Source organism: Balaenoptera physalus, assembly GCF_965194825.1.
Source record: "Balaenoptera physalus genome assembly, contig: SUPER_7_unloc_5, whole genome shotgun sequence".
Taxonomy (NCBI): domain Eukaryota; kingdom Metazoa; phylum Chordata; class Mammalia; order Artiodactyla; family Balaenopteridae; genus Balaenoptera; species Balaenoptera physalus.
In genome coordinates, this window is record NW_028126530.1 from 115,216 (window position 1) to 131,121 (window position 15,906).

Below are 15,906 nucleotides of genomic sequence, written 5' to 3' on the forward strand. Positions count from 1 at the left end.
CTTTAAGTTATATCACAAGGATTTACCTCCTCTTCTGGGGATAGGGTTAGTGTATTTTGATTGGACTCAGAATTGTTGTATCATATTAAGTGGAATTAAGACCTTGTTATTGTCTTATTTGGGGATTAAGTAAGATTTGAGGAGATGCATATGGGTGTCATGTTGACACAGGGTCGACTTGTGATGATTAGTTTCATGTGTCAACTTAACTGGCTATGGGGGACCCAGATTAAAAATTATTTCTGGGTATATTTTGTGAGGGAATTTCCAGGTGAAATTAGCATTGAAATTGGTGGACTCAGTAAAGTTGATTGCCCCCCCCCCCAATGTGGGTGGACATCATCCAGTCTGTTGAGGGCTTGAATAGAACAAGAGCTGGGGGAAGGAAGAATTTGCCCCTTTTTCCTGCCTCATGGTGTGAGGTGAGATATTTCATCTTCTCCTGACCTCAGACTGGAATTTATATCACCACCTCCCCTGGTTCTCAGGCCATTGGACTAGGATTGAATTATATCACTAGCTTTCTGGGGCCTCCAGCTTACAGATGGCAGACTGTGGGATTTCTCAGCTTCCATTATCATAAGAGCTAATTCCCTGTTACAAACACATGCATGTATTCTATAGGTTCTGCTTCTTTGGAGAATTCTGACTAATACAACATGTATCCACCACTGTAATATCACACAGAATACTTTTACTGACCTAAGAATCCCCTGTGTTCCACCTATTCAACCTCCTCTTCCCTTCCTCCTCCCAAACCCCCAACAACCACTGATCTTTTTACGGTCTCCATAGCTTTGCCTTCTAAAATATCATATAGTTAAGAATTATACAGTACGTAGCCCTTTCAGATTGGTTTATTTCACCTAGTAATATGCATTTAAGTTCCTCCATGTCTTTTCATGGGTAGTTTATTTCCTTTTGTTGCTGAATAATATTCCATTGTATGAATGTGGAACAGGTTTTTGTTTGTTTGTTTGTTTGTTTTTAATCCATCCATCTATGGAAGGGCACCTTGGTTGCCTCTAATTTTTGGCAATTATGAATAAAGCTGCCACAATCATTCATGTGCAGGCTTTTGTATGGACGTAAATTTTCAGCTCTTTGGGGTATATACCAAAGAGCTTGATTGCTGCATTTTATGGTAAATGTATATTTACTCTTTTATTAAACTGCCAAACTGTCTTCCAAAGAGTCTGTACCATTTTGCATTCCCTACAGCAATCATGAGAGTTCCTACTGCTCTGCAGCCTCACCAGCATTTGGTGTTGTCAGTGTTCTGAATTTTTGTCCTCTTCATAGCTGCATAGTGGTTTCTCATTGCTGTTTTAATTTGCAGTTCTCCAAACACATAAGGTGTTGAGCATCTTGTCATATGCCTATTTGATATTTTATATCTTCTTTACTGAGGTGTCAGTTTAGATTTTTTGTCCACTTTTAATCAGGTTGTCCTCTTTTTTTAGTGGTAAGCAGTAAGTGTTCTTTGTATATTTTCATACCAATCCTTTATCTGATTTGTCTTTTACAAATTTTTTCTCCCCATCTATGACTTGACTTCCCATTCTCTTGATATTCATATCTTTTTAAAGTTTTTTTTCTTTTCTTTGTGTGTTTATTTTGAATAATGTATATTGCTTTTTCTTCAGTTAACTAATTCTTTTCTGCAATGTCTAATCTACTGTTAATTCTATCCAATGTACTTTTAATCTCAGCTATTTTAGTTTTAATCTCTAAAACTTTGATTTGCTTTTTAAAAAATACCTTCCTTTACATGTCCAATCCCTCCTGTAGCTTCTTGAAAATATGAAATATAATTATAATATCTACTTTAGTTTTGTTGTCTACTAATGCTTTAATTTTTCTATTTCTGGGTCAGTTTTAATTAGGTTTTTTCCCCTTCATTGTGGTTCTATATTCCTGCTTCTTGATATACCTGGTAATTTTTTTATTGGATGACAGTCACTGTAGATTTTCTTTTTCTGGTGCTAAATATTTTAGTATTTCTGTACATATTCTTGAACTTTGTTCTGGGATGCAGTTAAATTACTTAAAAATAATTTTATCCTTCTGAGTCTTGCTTTTAAGCTTTTTAGGTGGAACCCAAGTAATGTTTAGACCATGTTAAGTTTTCCCCACATTTCAGGATTGAAAACTATTCTGAATACTCATGTATTAAACAGTTTTCCATTCTAGCTGGGAAGACCAGGCTTTCTTTTTTTTTTTCCCCTTTGTGAGTGTTAAGAACTTGTTCTTTCTGATACATACAGGTGGTTCTTTCCCTGCCATGAGTAGTGTTCTTACATGCATATGCCCATCTGTACTCATAGGCCTCTGTAACCTAGTTTCCATTCACCTATCCTGCTTCTCATCCCTTCATTCACTCTTCCACATTCACAGTGGGGCTTGTTTAATTTCTAGAACAAGCCTGGCTCTTTGCACACAATTTTTATTGCTTCTGCTTAGAATGTGCTTCCTCAGCCTGGCTTGACTGGCTCCAAAATGGCATTCAACTCTGAACAGGAATATCACCTTTTCTTATGCAAGTAAGGTTCCCCAATTTTCTCTCAAACACTGTTTCTTGCCTTCAAATCATTTTGAGATTCAAAAAAGCTTGTTCATGTGTTTTTTAAAATTTTGCTTTCCCAGGCTATCTTACCCAGGAGTTGATAACTACATGGGGACAGAAACTCTAGAAAAGAGATAATTTAATGATGAGCTTTCTTTATTCGTCATATTTTATACTGTTAGAAGAATGAGGCTATCAACTGAATTCTGTCCCCCCAAAATTCATATATTCAAGCTCTAACAAAGTGATGGTATTTGGAGATGAGGCCTTTGGCAGGTAATGAGATTAAATGATGTCATGAGGATTAGGCTCTATTAGTGCCCCTGTAAGAGGAAACCAGAGAGTTTTTTCTGTCTCTCTCCACCATGTGAGGACACAGTGAAAAGACAGTTGTCTGCAAGCCAGGAAGAGAGCCCTCACCAGGCACTGAATTGGCCAGCACCGTGATCTTAGACTTCCAAGCCTCTAGAACTGTGAGTTGTTAAAGTCACCAAGCCTATAGTATTATGTTATGGCAGCTTGAGTTATAAGAGTACTAAATGGAAGAGACATGGAGGAACCCTAAACACATATTGCTAAATGAAAGAGGCCAAACTGAAATGGATACATACTGTATGATTTCAGCTATATGACATCCTGGAAAAGGTAGGGCACTGAAACTATTCTGTATGATACTGTAATGGTCAACGCTTGTCATACATTCGTCAAAACCCATAGGATATGCAACAGAGTAAACTGTAATGTAAACTATGGATATTAGTTAACAGTAATGTATGAACTTTGGCTCATCAATTGTAAAAAATTTCCCACGCTACTGCAAGACGTTACTAATAGGGGAAACTTTGGTTTGGGGAATAGATGTGAGGGGGTGTATGGGAACTCTATACTCTGCTCAAATTCTCTTTAAACTTAAAACTACTCTAAATATAGTCTACCAATTTATTTAAACAAAATAAATCTAAGTTGCCTCATCATATTGTGAGGTTATTACCATCTTACAGTTTTTCTATTTGACCGACTTCTTTAATGTTCATTTCTATCTTCTTTTATCCTTGTAAAACATAAATCAAATGTTTTGTACTATTTCACCTCCCAGACTATTATCTTTTTAGTTATATGTCTTTCACAAACTTTCATTGGAAACTACATGAGATATCCTTGACTTATTACACTCTATGCCCATTACTATTTTCACCACCTCCCTAGTAATGCTTGAACCTTGGCTACGACCCATTGTCACCTCTGGACAAATAGTTTCTGCTCTATTTTCTGTCTTCTGTCCTTCTGGGCCACTTCTATCTACCATCATTACCCAAAGAACTGACTTTACAGATTCTACATGCCAGTGTGTAAGACTTGCAGTGTTTTAAGAAGTATCCCAACTTCATGATGATGATTTGGGGTCATTACCAAAGAACTCGGGATCATACATACTGTCTTAAGGTAGTTTTATAGGACAACGCACATTGGTATTTTCCTCCTATTAACAGAGTAGGAAACTGTGGGTTGATCTGCAGCTATTTTGATTAAGAAAGCAGGATATGAACTCTGCTTCTTTGCTGGGGTACTTGGCACTGCTCCTTCTCTTGCTGGGACATATTTTGCGCCTTTACAGCCTGACATCTAGGCGTCCTGACTAAACTAATGTTTGGCTTTATTGGATATGTTGAGCAGTCTGATTGATATTCTGGTACATACAGGGTACTTGGTCATAGTTGCTCACCTCTGAACCTCAGCTTCATCACCTGCAAAGTGCAACTAATAGCACATCCGCTTTGTGGGGTTTTTATGGATTTGGCAAGCGTCATAGTGCCTGGCACGTGCTAGAGACTCAGGTGATGCAGTAATTACCCAAAGTTGCATTTTCAGTGGATCCTTCCCACCGGGAGAAGGTGACTCACGGCCTTGGGGGAGGAAGAGCAGGGCAAACAGCAAGGGCAGCAAGGGCTAAGGCAAGGAGGTGAGAACTGACATGCAGGGGGGCCTCATGCTGGTATCACCAGAGGGCCCAGAGTGAGCCAGGATGTGGGGAGACACTGGCCGGTCAGTAAGACCAGGCCAAGAAGGGCCGTGTGAAGGGGCTTAGCTTTTATCTTGTGGTAGAGGCCATCCAAAGGAGAAAGTGGAAGATGGGTAGGTAGAGACTTCTCCCTTAGGAATTGTCCTCGGGGTCTGTTTATCTCCTGGCAGGGTCCGTTCAATGAGTTGGCCCCTCCAGCACATTCTAGAGAGGACTGGCCATGTCTGACCCTCTGGAGATACAGCCCTGACCTCCTGGCCACCTCACTGAGGAGAGGGCTCACGGGGGAATCAGCCTCACTCTGCATCTGTCCACCAGTCCTGCACCCTGAACTCCAGGACCACTCACTTGCAAGAGACACATCCAGCTGCCAGAGGAAGTGACATTTCCTGACTCATCTGGCTAAGAATGAGCAGAGTATTGCTGACCATTCCAGGGGAGTAGCTGCCACAGAAGATCAGGATGGGTACAAGCCATAGAAGGTCAGAAGGAACAAAGGTCAGTCCACGTGGGAGTTCACATGGGCGCCTCACAGTCACCAACATGCCCTCGAGTTTCCCTTCCAGCCCAACACACACTCCACCTGCCCACAGTCGCCTGTGCCACCATCACACAGCCCCACAGAGCTCCAAACATCCTCAAACACACAAACTCCCTACCTATAAGCAGATGCCTGTGTGCCCAGAACCCTCCTGCTCCAGTATACATGCACTACAAACCCCAATAAAATCACAGCCACAGTCTTGAATACAAAAACACACCCCCAACGGCCCCCGATAATCAAACACCTAAATCCTCACATCCCACAAAAATCCACCCAACCCCATATAACCCCCCAATGCAAACACACAAACCCTTCAACAATAGCCAAATACATTCAAACCAAACTCACATACTTCTTAATATAAGACACAACCCCCCAAATCTAAATATAACACATACAGTCCCCCCACAGCTGTGAACATCCACGTATGTACAATGCCTCAGAAGCTGAGACAAACACAAAATACCATCAGAGAGACACAATGTTTCCAACTTTCTCCTAAATACTCCCCCCAGAACACATGATGAACTCACACCCCCAATACAAACATACACCCATCTCCCTCTTGAGATACCATAAACAGCCTCTGTCACATCCCCTGATTATACACACACAGCTAACAACCCCAATTTACACTGACATCCCCAGTCTCTGCAAATTCCTCCACACCAAAAATACACTCCCTAAACTCTTACCCTACAGGATAAGCATATGTATACACCCCTATACTCTGAATACACACAGATCCAACACACAAAGCATTAAAATGCATACTCCTACCTCTTCTCAAATGCCTGCACACTGAGCCTCAAAACACCCAGAACCAGCCCCACCACCCAGCCGCACCATGCTACACCAACCGAACACTCATAAAGGCACTCAGGCCCCTCATCTCTCCCCAGATCACACATACACAGTCTCTACACAGCTTTACTATTACCCCAAACCGTCCTATACCCCAAACATACATCCATGAGTTCCCCACACAGCCCTAACCCGTGACAGAGGCAGCTCTACCAGGGGCATCATGGCACCCCGAGCGGGCAAGTCATATTCCTTGCCTCAACACCTCATCTCCCATTTATTGGCCTGTCATGCGGCAAGCACAGCAAGCTTGGACTTGGTAACATCTTTACTCAGGACACGGTGTCACAAAATGGGACATTGTTTTGTTTGTTTTGTTTTTGTGTTTTGTGTTTGTTTTTGTTTTGGGCTGCGCCACGTGGCTTGTGGGATCTTAGTTCCTCGACCAGAGATCGAACCCGCGCTCCCTGCAGTGGAAGCTCGGAGTCCTAAGCAATGGCCTACCAGGGAATTCCCATGGGACACTGTTACCTTGCAGTCATGGTCCTCACCTTTGTGAGACAGAGGTAGTAGTGCAGCAGGATGGAGAACGTTGTAAAGTTTAAGATAAAGATTAGGTGGTGAAAGCAGGATTTCACAGGAAGTGAATCTAGTGACACTTGCAGTGAAACGTTGCCAATTCAGAGTTAAGAAGACTGTGGACAATGTATGGAGTTTGCAAATAAACTTCATTTTCTAGAGTCAAATCTGCCAAGGCTTCCACTAAATTTGCACTTGTGGCTATAACCTTAAGACAACTGAGATAGGCATAAGCAACTGACTCAAGTTGCATGCTATAATAGGCAAAAGGCCTATGTTTACTACCATGCTCACATAGTTCCGCGGGGCCTGATTATGCCATTCATGCACAAATCAAGTAAAAGGTTTTGAATAACCTAAAGTTAATCTATTAGGTAGAGATCTCTTTGCTAACTTAAAAGGGCTAATATATTTTGCCTCCAGTGGAGATCTCACCTTAAAGTTTCCGAATCAACCTGAACCTGATCATTTGGGTAACCCTAAGGCAGGCAGCTCTTGCAGTACTTGTTTTAGCCTTGTAAAAGCCTGCTTATGTTTATCTTCCCAAGCAAAGGATTCAGGGACGAAATCTTTAATAAGTTCATAGAGTGGAAGAGGTAACAGAGAAAAATTTGGAACCCAGAGCTTGCAATAACCAGCTAAACCTAGAAATCCACAATGCTAGCACTTAGTTGTGAGTCTAGGAAGTTCCTGTATCAGCCGAATTCTCTCTGCAGATAGCTGAATTCCTTCAGTGCTTAGATTATGTCCTAGGTAATGAACAGTGTCTAGAGATAATTGTAATTTTTCCTTTGTGATCTTTCTCAGCTAACTGTTGCAGCAAATAAATGGAATCTTTTATGCATGCCTTATGGAATCTTTACAGTAGCTGAGTACAGCAGGAGGTTATCTCCATATGGTAAAAAGGTGGATTTCTCAGGGAACTAGAGGGTACTTAAATCTTGGTGAGGTACTTGGGAGAAAAAAGAAGGGGTCCCAGTGAACCCTTGAGGCATAAAAGTGCAGGTATATTGTTGATTGTTCCAAGTAAAGGCATATAGATATTGGCTGTTGGGTCTCCGGGATGCTGAAGAAAGGTGAACAAAGGTCTCCAACAGTACACCATTCCAAGTCAGTTGAAACTTGTGACAGAAGGGTGGCTAGGTTTGGAACAACAGGAAAACAGGGAATAACTATTTTTATTAACAGCTCCCAAGTCCTGGACAAATCGCCATCCTGCCAGGTTTCCAACCAGGCAAGATTGGCATGCTGCAGGGACGAGTACAGGAATGACTACCTCCCGGGAAATTAAGTCTTCTACAATAGGTGTGAGACCTTGTATGACCGCAGGCTTTAATAGTTGTTGAGGAAACCTAGGGAGAGGTTTAGCTACATCTATCTGAATCTTTATAGGTTTGCATTTTTTTTATTCTTCTGATGTTAACACTGTCAGAAGTAGCCCCCAAATTTGCAGGCATCTCCATCAAATTAGAGAACTTGTGCTGAACTTCCTCTTTTATGTCCAGGACAGATTGTAAGGAACATAAATAATCAGGTTCAAGTTGATCAGGAAATTTTAAGGTGAGATCTCCACTGGAGGCAAAATGTACTGGCCCTTTTAAGTTAGAAAAGAGATCTCTACCGAATAGATTAACTGGGGCTATATTGCATAGCAAAAAGGAATCTTGGTTGAGATAAAAATTCTCTCTGAACTTTCTTAGGTACTCCCACTATGGAAACATCCTCTTGACTCAGAGGGACCTGTTGTTCTTTGAGGGTGGGATTTAGAGTAGAAAGCACAGCTCTGGTTAGGGCTAGGGCTAGGGTGTTAAAGGGTTAGGTAATTATGTTTACAGTTAGGGTTAGGGTTTAATGCAGATTTCAAAGTAAAATATGAGAGTGGGCTTTACAGTAGAAAGCATAGCTCCAGTATCAACTAAAATTTGGCAGTTTTTCATCAATTTTCATTCTATTTTCCTCTGGGCTGTTTAAGGTAATTGCTGGTAATAGTTTACCAGAGAACCTCTGGAGTTCTGCCAACTAGGGGAGAGGGTCATGGTGGGGGGCCCTCCCTTTGAGACAGATATGAGAGCATTTGTGAAGAGTTTGCATAGGACCTTTGAGGACACCTTTTTTTCTAGTGTCCTCACTGATTACAAATGAAACATCAACTTTGGGTCATCGAATTGATCATGAACCCCTAGGAGGTTGTAATGGGGGAGGCCTAGGTGTTATTTTGTGTCTCTTGCCTTAGAGCTGTTGTAACTGTAAGGCTAAGAGCTTGGTGGATTTCTGTTTGTGATCTTGCTCCAAGGTCCTTTCAAAACGCTCAGCTACAGTCAGGAGTTCAGTCAGGCCTACAGCCTCCCAGCCTATTTTCTGCCCTTTTATCAATCCACTAATCTCAGAAGATAATCCATTTACAAAGAGGGCAATTAAAGTAGGCTGAGTGGCCTTTTCATTGCTTGCAACCCCAAATGCTGTAAAAAGAGAGCCTACAAACTGGCTCTAAAGTCTTCCACAGATTCACCCCTCTTTTGTTTGTATGAGTGAATAACAGGCCAATCATTATTAGGCCAATTAATAATAGACCAAGTGTGAGCAGGGAAGATTTTAGGAATAGCTTATAAAAGGTTAGTTGTTATCCTGCAAGCCTTTTTAGGTTGAGGATCTTGAATATCATCCTAGGGATTATGTCATTTTGCTTCCCGCGTCCATTCTGGGGCTTCCCCCAGTCCTACCAACATGTGTACAAGCGGATAAAGATCTAGCAGTTTGGGGACATAGGCCGTGACAGTGACTCTAAATTCTTCAAAAAATGTTGGGAGTTCCTCCCTAGGTTTAGAGAATTCTTTGACTATAGCTCTCAGTTCAGTCTTTGACCAAGGGGTAAAGGACACCTGAGGGGGCTCACCTGCAACCTCAGGTAGTTTTACTTTACATGGCAATCGTTAAATATTCTCTTGGGAATAGAAAAGTATTTCAGACAGAAAATGAGTAAAACAAGAGTACTCAGGTGAAAAAGGAAAGGGGGGGACAGTAGGAGTTCAATCTGCAGTCACATCCGTCCTATGGTCTTTTGTTTCAGGTACCTTTTGTCTCTTTAATTTTTCATTAGCTTTCTGTTCCAACATAGCTCTAAACGAAGCTATGTTGGAATCTTGAAACCTTCTGTAAACTTTTACATACCAATTAAAGCAGGCATCTCATTCTCCCTGTCCAATTTGGGAACCCTTGCTCTCCAGAGTTTTCCTCAAATGAACAATCTTGTCTAACTGGAACATTCCCCACAATGACCATTGTAATTCTAGATCAATATTAGTATAACTTTGCCATCTTTCTAAATATCTACTGCCTCCAGGACCATAGTTCTCAAATATAAAATAAGCAGGTGTGCCAGAAGCTGGCATTCTCAACTCTGGTGATAAAGGATCTCATTTCCTTAGCTAGCCTTTGTCAACCCAAAAGAACACACAAAAGAACTGCGCCTTAATATATCAGCAGTAACAAAGAGATGTCACTATGTCCTGGCCAAAAGAAGGCCTGGTATGCACCACCACCAATTCCCAGGGATCCCTGGACTGAGGAAAAAGATCCAACCAGCAAATCCCAAGGAATGGGGACTGCAAACTGATGCCAAACAAAATGGAGAACTATAGCCGCCACCAACAGTTCCAAGCATGGAAACTGAGGGCTGATTCCAAACAGATGGGCAAGTGCAGACTACACTGCCAGCAGTGCCCAATGTGGAATCCAGGGAACAAAATTAGGGGCTAGGGTTTCCCACTCAAAAATATACTGGCAATAACCAAGAGATGTTACTGTGCCCTGGGAATTTCCATCTGAAAGGCTAGGGGTTTGGCCTCAGGGAGAATCCTCTACCAGCCAAACTGACCTGCCCTGTAAAGGAAAGCCAATTTGATGGCGAGCACAAACTCAATCAAAGAGAATGGAGCTCAAACCAAGAGGAGCTTACCAACAACCTTCAGGAATGGCAAGAAAGACAGTGAACTCAAAGGAGTTGTGGGCACCACACCTGTTTCTCCTTGTCCCAAATGTTATCAGAAATTTGCTACAGATCCCATCACTGCCACCAATATATTTATCTTTTTCTTTTTAAAAAGATAAGCACTTAATCATAAAATCATCCTGTTAGCAAGAGGAATCATGAGAGTGGATTTTAGAAAAGTGCACATACCTATTTTTATACAGAACATTTCTGGAGGGATACATATTAAACTGTTAGTGGCCACCTCTGAATGCCAACAATGTATTAAAAAACAAAATTTAACTGAGTAAATGTGAAGATTTACTTTGAAGTTTGAATAAATTGGCTTTATTAAACGATTCATGAATCAGGCAGCATCTCATCTGATAGAAAGGGAGATACTCCAACGGGTTACACAACATGGAAGGCTTTTTGTTTTTTGGCCACGCCACATGGCATGTGGAAATCTTAGTTCCCAGACCAGGGATCGAACCCATGCCCCGTGCATTGGAAGAGCAGAGTCTTAGCCCCTGGACCACCAGGAAAGTCCCAGAAGGATTTTAAAGTAAAGAGGGTGGGACAAGGAAAGAAAGTCATCATCAAGGGAAAAAATGAAAGTTCACTGGAGGAAAGTGAAACTTCAGGTGACAATGGCTTCTCATTGGCTAAACTGCGGAATTTTCTATTAGCTATTTCTATTTTCTATTTCTTGTTGCTGGCCAGGAAGGAAGTCTTCCCTCCTCCAGCTGGGGTAGTAAAGTGGTTGCACTTCCTGTTTGGGGTCAGTGAATGACCTCTTCCTGTTGGGGTCATGGATGATGAGTGACACGGCATGAGAGCTCCCTCTACGGGCCTTCCAGACTCCAATTCTAGTTGAGGTTTCCTTTTGTTAACATTCACAGCATGTTTTATTGGCAGGAGGATTCCCAATGAGGGAGAAAAGGCCACAAGACTCACCATAAAGAAGGCTCAGAAATTCCTGGGTGGGTCCAAAGGAGGCACAAGGTGGCTGTGGGGTCAGCTGGTGGCCACAATGATCACGTGTTTCCATCTGATGGGTTTGCAGCTCGATGTAGAATAGTGAATAAAAGGGTCAGTTCATCCTATCAGAGAAACATGAAACTGAGATAAGCTTCCCACTGCTAGAAGCATCATGAGCCTTCAGAAAAGAACAGAGAACATGGCTAAAGGGTTTGGGAACATCAGAGCCATATCTCCTCAGAGTGGGACTCCCCAGGCTCTCCAGGTCTCAGTCCCCAACTCTCCCTCAGGGACAAAGCCTCCCCACCCCTGTCCTAGTCAGCTCACTGATCCCTAGAGGTCCTGCCTACCCCTGAGGACTTAGATTTCCATGGAGACAGGTTGGTTGAGACCTAGTGATACAGTTGACCAGCCTGATATGCAACAGTTCCCACCACCCTGGGGCAGTTGGGCTCAGGGACACGTGGCTCTGGACCCCATGTGGAGGGTGTCCTTGCACGTCAGCTGTGCCCCAGAAGAGCCAGTAACGCCTGTGGCTGTCCAACTGATTCTCAGGGTATTTTCCTGGGAGAGCCCTTGGTCATCTGACCTCCTATCCAGGAAGCCCCGTGACTTTCTGACTGCTGCCTGTCACGCCAACAACACACCTGTGAAGGTTCTGCTCTGCATGGCCATCTGTCCACCAGGCCCCCCCTTCTAGGGACACAGATGCTAGGACCACCCAAATGCTGAAGGAGTGTCCACCTGCCTAAGGTACAGACACCCCTGTATCCATCTGCATGATTTCTACTGGGAATCTACAACATTTATGGGGATTCTTTGGCCCTAAAGAACAGACCAACCTGATAGGAGCAATGCAATGATTCACAATTACCAGGGTCAATGCACATATACAGGGGCCCATAGCCCCAGGTGCCCCACTCACAATTCACATGGGTGTCCCATACGTATCCACCGATGCCCAAATATTCTTGCTTCATACATACATACATCCAAACACGCACATCAGTGGTCTGCTGGGAAGCGCTAAAAAACTCTCTGAGAAAGGTGGGAAAGACTTCACTTATGCTATCTACATGGTATAAATATTCCCAGCATGACCAATTTCAAGCTACCCACCTGACATCACTGAACACAGAGCTGGGAAGAGATATGCACCATTGACTATCCCAAGATAGTATGAACCAGTTCCAGCACATCCCATACCTTTTCCTATGAATTTGTGCACACAATCCACTTACACCCCAAGTAGACCCCTCAACTCCCACCACAGATATAGAACCAAAAGGATACCACATATACATATGTGTTTGTACATATACATACATATATATATATCCTGAACACACACATTTCTACCCTCACCCTGAATAAATACACAAACAGACCACCTCTTACTATCTAAATTTTTACAGACGAAACCTTGCTCACCCTGAATATTCACATTCCACTCTCACAACTATATATACACGCACAACATGGGCCTGAAAACAAACACGTGCAACCAATATGCCATCCAGATGTACACACTGAGTACCTAAACACACAGGCTCACCAACTACACAACTGTCTCACGTGCAACCCAAAAAAGACCCATATGCAGTCCCACAGCCCTAAAATACATATACTCCAGGATTCCTGCACACACACATAACCTACACCGTCTACTGGTTTCCAAACACACAAACTAAACTCTCACATCCCCCAGAATACATACCCCAGAAGCCCCAGGAACTCAAAAACACACACAGCCACAAATAACCTATACTTATCAAATACAGCTGACCCTTGAACAACTTGGGGGTTAGGGCGCCAACCCTCCATGCAGTGGTTCTGCATCCATGGATCGTGTAGTAGTCCTGTAGTATTTACTGGAAAAAAAATCCACTATAAGTGGACCCGTGTGGTTCAAACGTGTGTAGTTCAAGGGTCAACGGTACATATAAGTCCACCTCACTAATACTGAGAACACATACAAGCAACACCACTCAATTCTTCAGGCATTACATGTTGAAATAGACCCATAGAGGACTCTAAGCCTCCTGCTATACTCACAAATCACAAATACACACACCCACAAACTACTCATGAGTGTACACCCCAAATGCTCAGACACACTCAAAACCTCTGCAGTCTTACTATTATACATACACAATTCTCACACACCTATGGACACACACATGCAAATATTCCCAAGCCCTGAACATACAGATCCCCTCCCAAACACTATACATTATGCTACCTCTCCAGAACACAAGCTCCCCGCCACTACCCCAACATATAAACTGTATATGTGTGGGGGTGTTTATATATATATATATTTCTACCCTCACCCCGAATATATAGACAGACCACCTCTTACTCCTACCAAACACATGTATAAACACCCTAGCATTCTCCAAAGAAATACACTTTGAATACTCCTAACAATTCCATACCTTATGAACAAACTTTGATAATGCATGAACCTGATGATGGACACACACACAGATTAGAATACACAAGTAAGATACATGGAAGTGTCTCCAGCAAACCATTTATGAAACAACTTCCATATATCAAATTATCCCTAGCTATTAGGAGCCAGCTCACACATATGCAAGTACTCACAAATACCCGTATCACATATTTCTAATACATAGAAATGCAATTGTCCAACTTCCCTGTAGAAACATAGAACCCCACCTCTTTATCAGATACACATATACTCACTTCCCAAAATACATAAGCTTCAGAGGCTCCTACTGAAAATTACAAATGCACAGCCTCAGCAAATATTCCTCCAAGTGGCCATGCCCCTTGAATACACACACAAACTCATTTAACACATAACTCTCCACAAGTCCCAAATGCAACCACAATTACCCAGAACACTACAAATATGCAATAATATCATCCTATATGCCCTTTGTTCCAAATACACATACAGTACCACACTACTGGCATATATATAACCCCACATTCCCAACCTCTTACACAGAACTAACTCTGCCATCTTGCAGAATACAGAATCATACAAACACAACATACCTACATATACAACATCCACCAGTCCCATAAAATAGCCACAGACTTGCCCTCTACACATCCAAATATACATAGACAGCTCCTGAAAATGCACACACCCAAACACCCCATAACCATACAACATGCCCTGAATACACAAATGATCATCCTACATTCCCCAAATATACAAAATAAACAGACTGGACACCCAAAGTAATATACACCACTACTTTTCCTGACATTGCCCTTATGCATATGCAGATAATCCTTCCAAATCCACCATTAGACACACATAAATCCCCAAATTCATGGGTGAAAAAAACACATGTAAACATATTCCCCAAACACCAAATTACAAACACCTAACCACCAACTCCTTGAGTATGCCTGCGTCACATCTCAACACCCTCCAAGTACAACACTCACTCTTACACGCTCTCACAAAAACACAGGCACGACCTCCCTTCAGACACAAACATCCACAGACAAAACCAACCCACACATTTGACTACATATCAGATTCCCACCAACCAATTAAATATGTACAGACCCCATCTATGCTTGCAAATCAATCATGATGTGACATCAAACTACAAATACATGTTTATTACCACATTCAGCAAAGTTGCTCCCATCACTGACAAAAGAATGCAGTTTGGACATAAGTGGTGATTGATGTTTTTATGATAAGAAGGAAGACACTAGTGAAACCATGAGTGTGTTCCTTCGCTCTTCACTCATTTTCCAATCACCTGAGCTACACCTTTGGAACCAGATGAGGGTTTTCAACTCGCAGGAACGTCCCTCTAGCTTTTGTACTCTTCAGAACGCGCAGCCTAGAACGGCACCTGTTTAATAGCTCACACACACTATTTCCCCCCCACTGTAGGCCTCGCATTCACTGAACACTTCATGCAGCCGGCTCTCCAGTGGGGCCAATAACCCTGGGGTAAACCCCTCAAGGGAATCGAGCTCTATGGGGGCGTGAATCCACATTGTGGGGAGTCTCCTTACACGGACAAGGGCACAAATAACCCACAGGGTGAACAACAGCGCAGAGCGGTGACACCTGAGGGGTCAAAAGTCCCCGTACCCCTTACCTCAGGGTTCCTGGAATTGACTCTCGAGGCCGCCATGACAGGCCCCTCCCCCGCCGGACGGCCCTTGGGGCCCCACCCTCCGCGCTCGCGCATGCGCTCCTGTCTTCCGGAGCCGACTGCCCCAACTGACGCCAGGAGCAGTTGGAGGACGGCGGTCCGCGTGCCCGAGAGCACCGCCCTAGTGAGTGTGCGCAGGCGTGCAGGCGCGGGGCACGCGGGCATCTGGTCCTGCAGCTCTCTGCCAGAGAGGAGCGAGGTGGAGTGTCGGGCACGCTGCGGAGCGTCTCTGGCGACGCTCCTCGCCGGGAACTCTCGTGATGGTCTCTTCTTAAAACCAGC

General features: G+C 43.0%; 1 protein-coding gene across 1 annotated transcript in view; it reads right to left on the reverse strand.

Annotated features, from left to right (window-relative positions):
• Positions 1–11,477, reverse strand: part of LOC309665304 (contactin-associated protein-like 3) — a gene marked incomplete at its 3' end in the record, with an annotated part of 117,197 nt that extends 105,720 nt beyond the window's left edge. Inside the window, exon 1 of the mRNA XM_082478938.1 lies at positions 11,438–11,477. The remainder of the gene's footprint in view (positions 1–11,437) is intronic.
• Between the last annotated feature and the right edge of the window lie 4,429 nt (positions 11,478–15,906).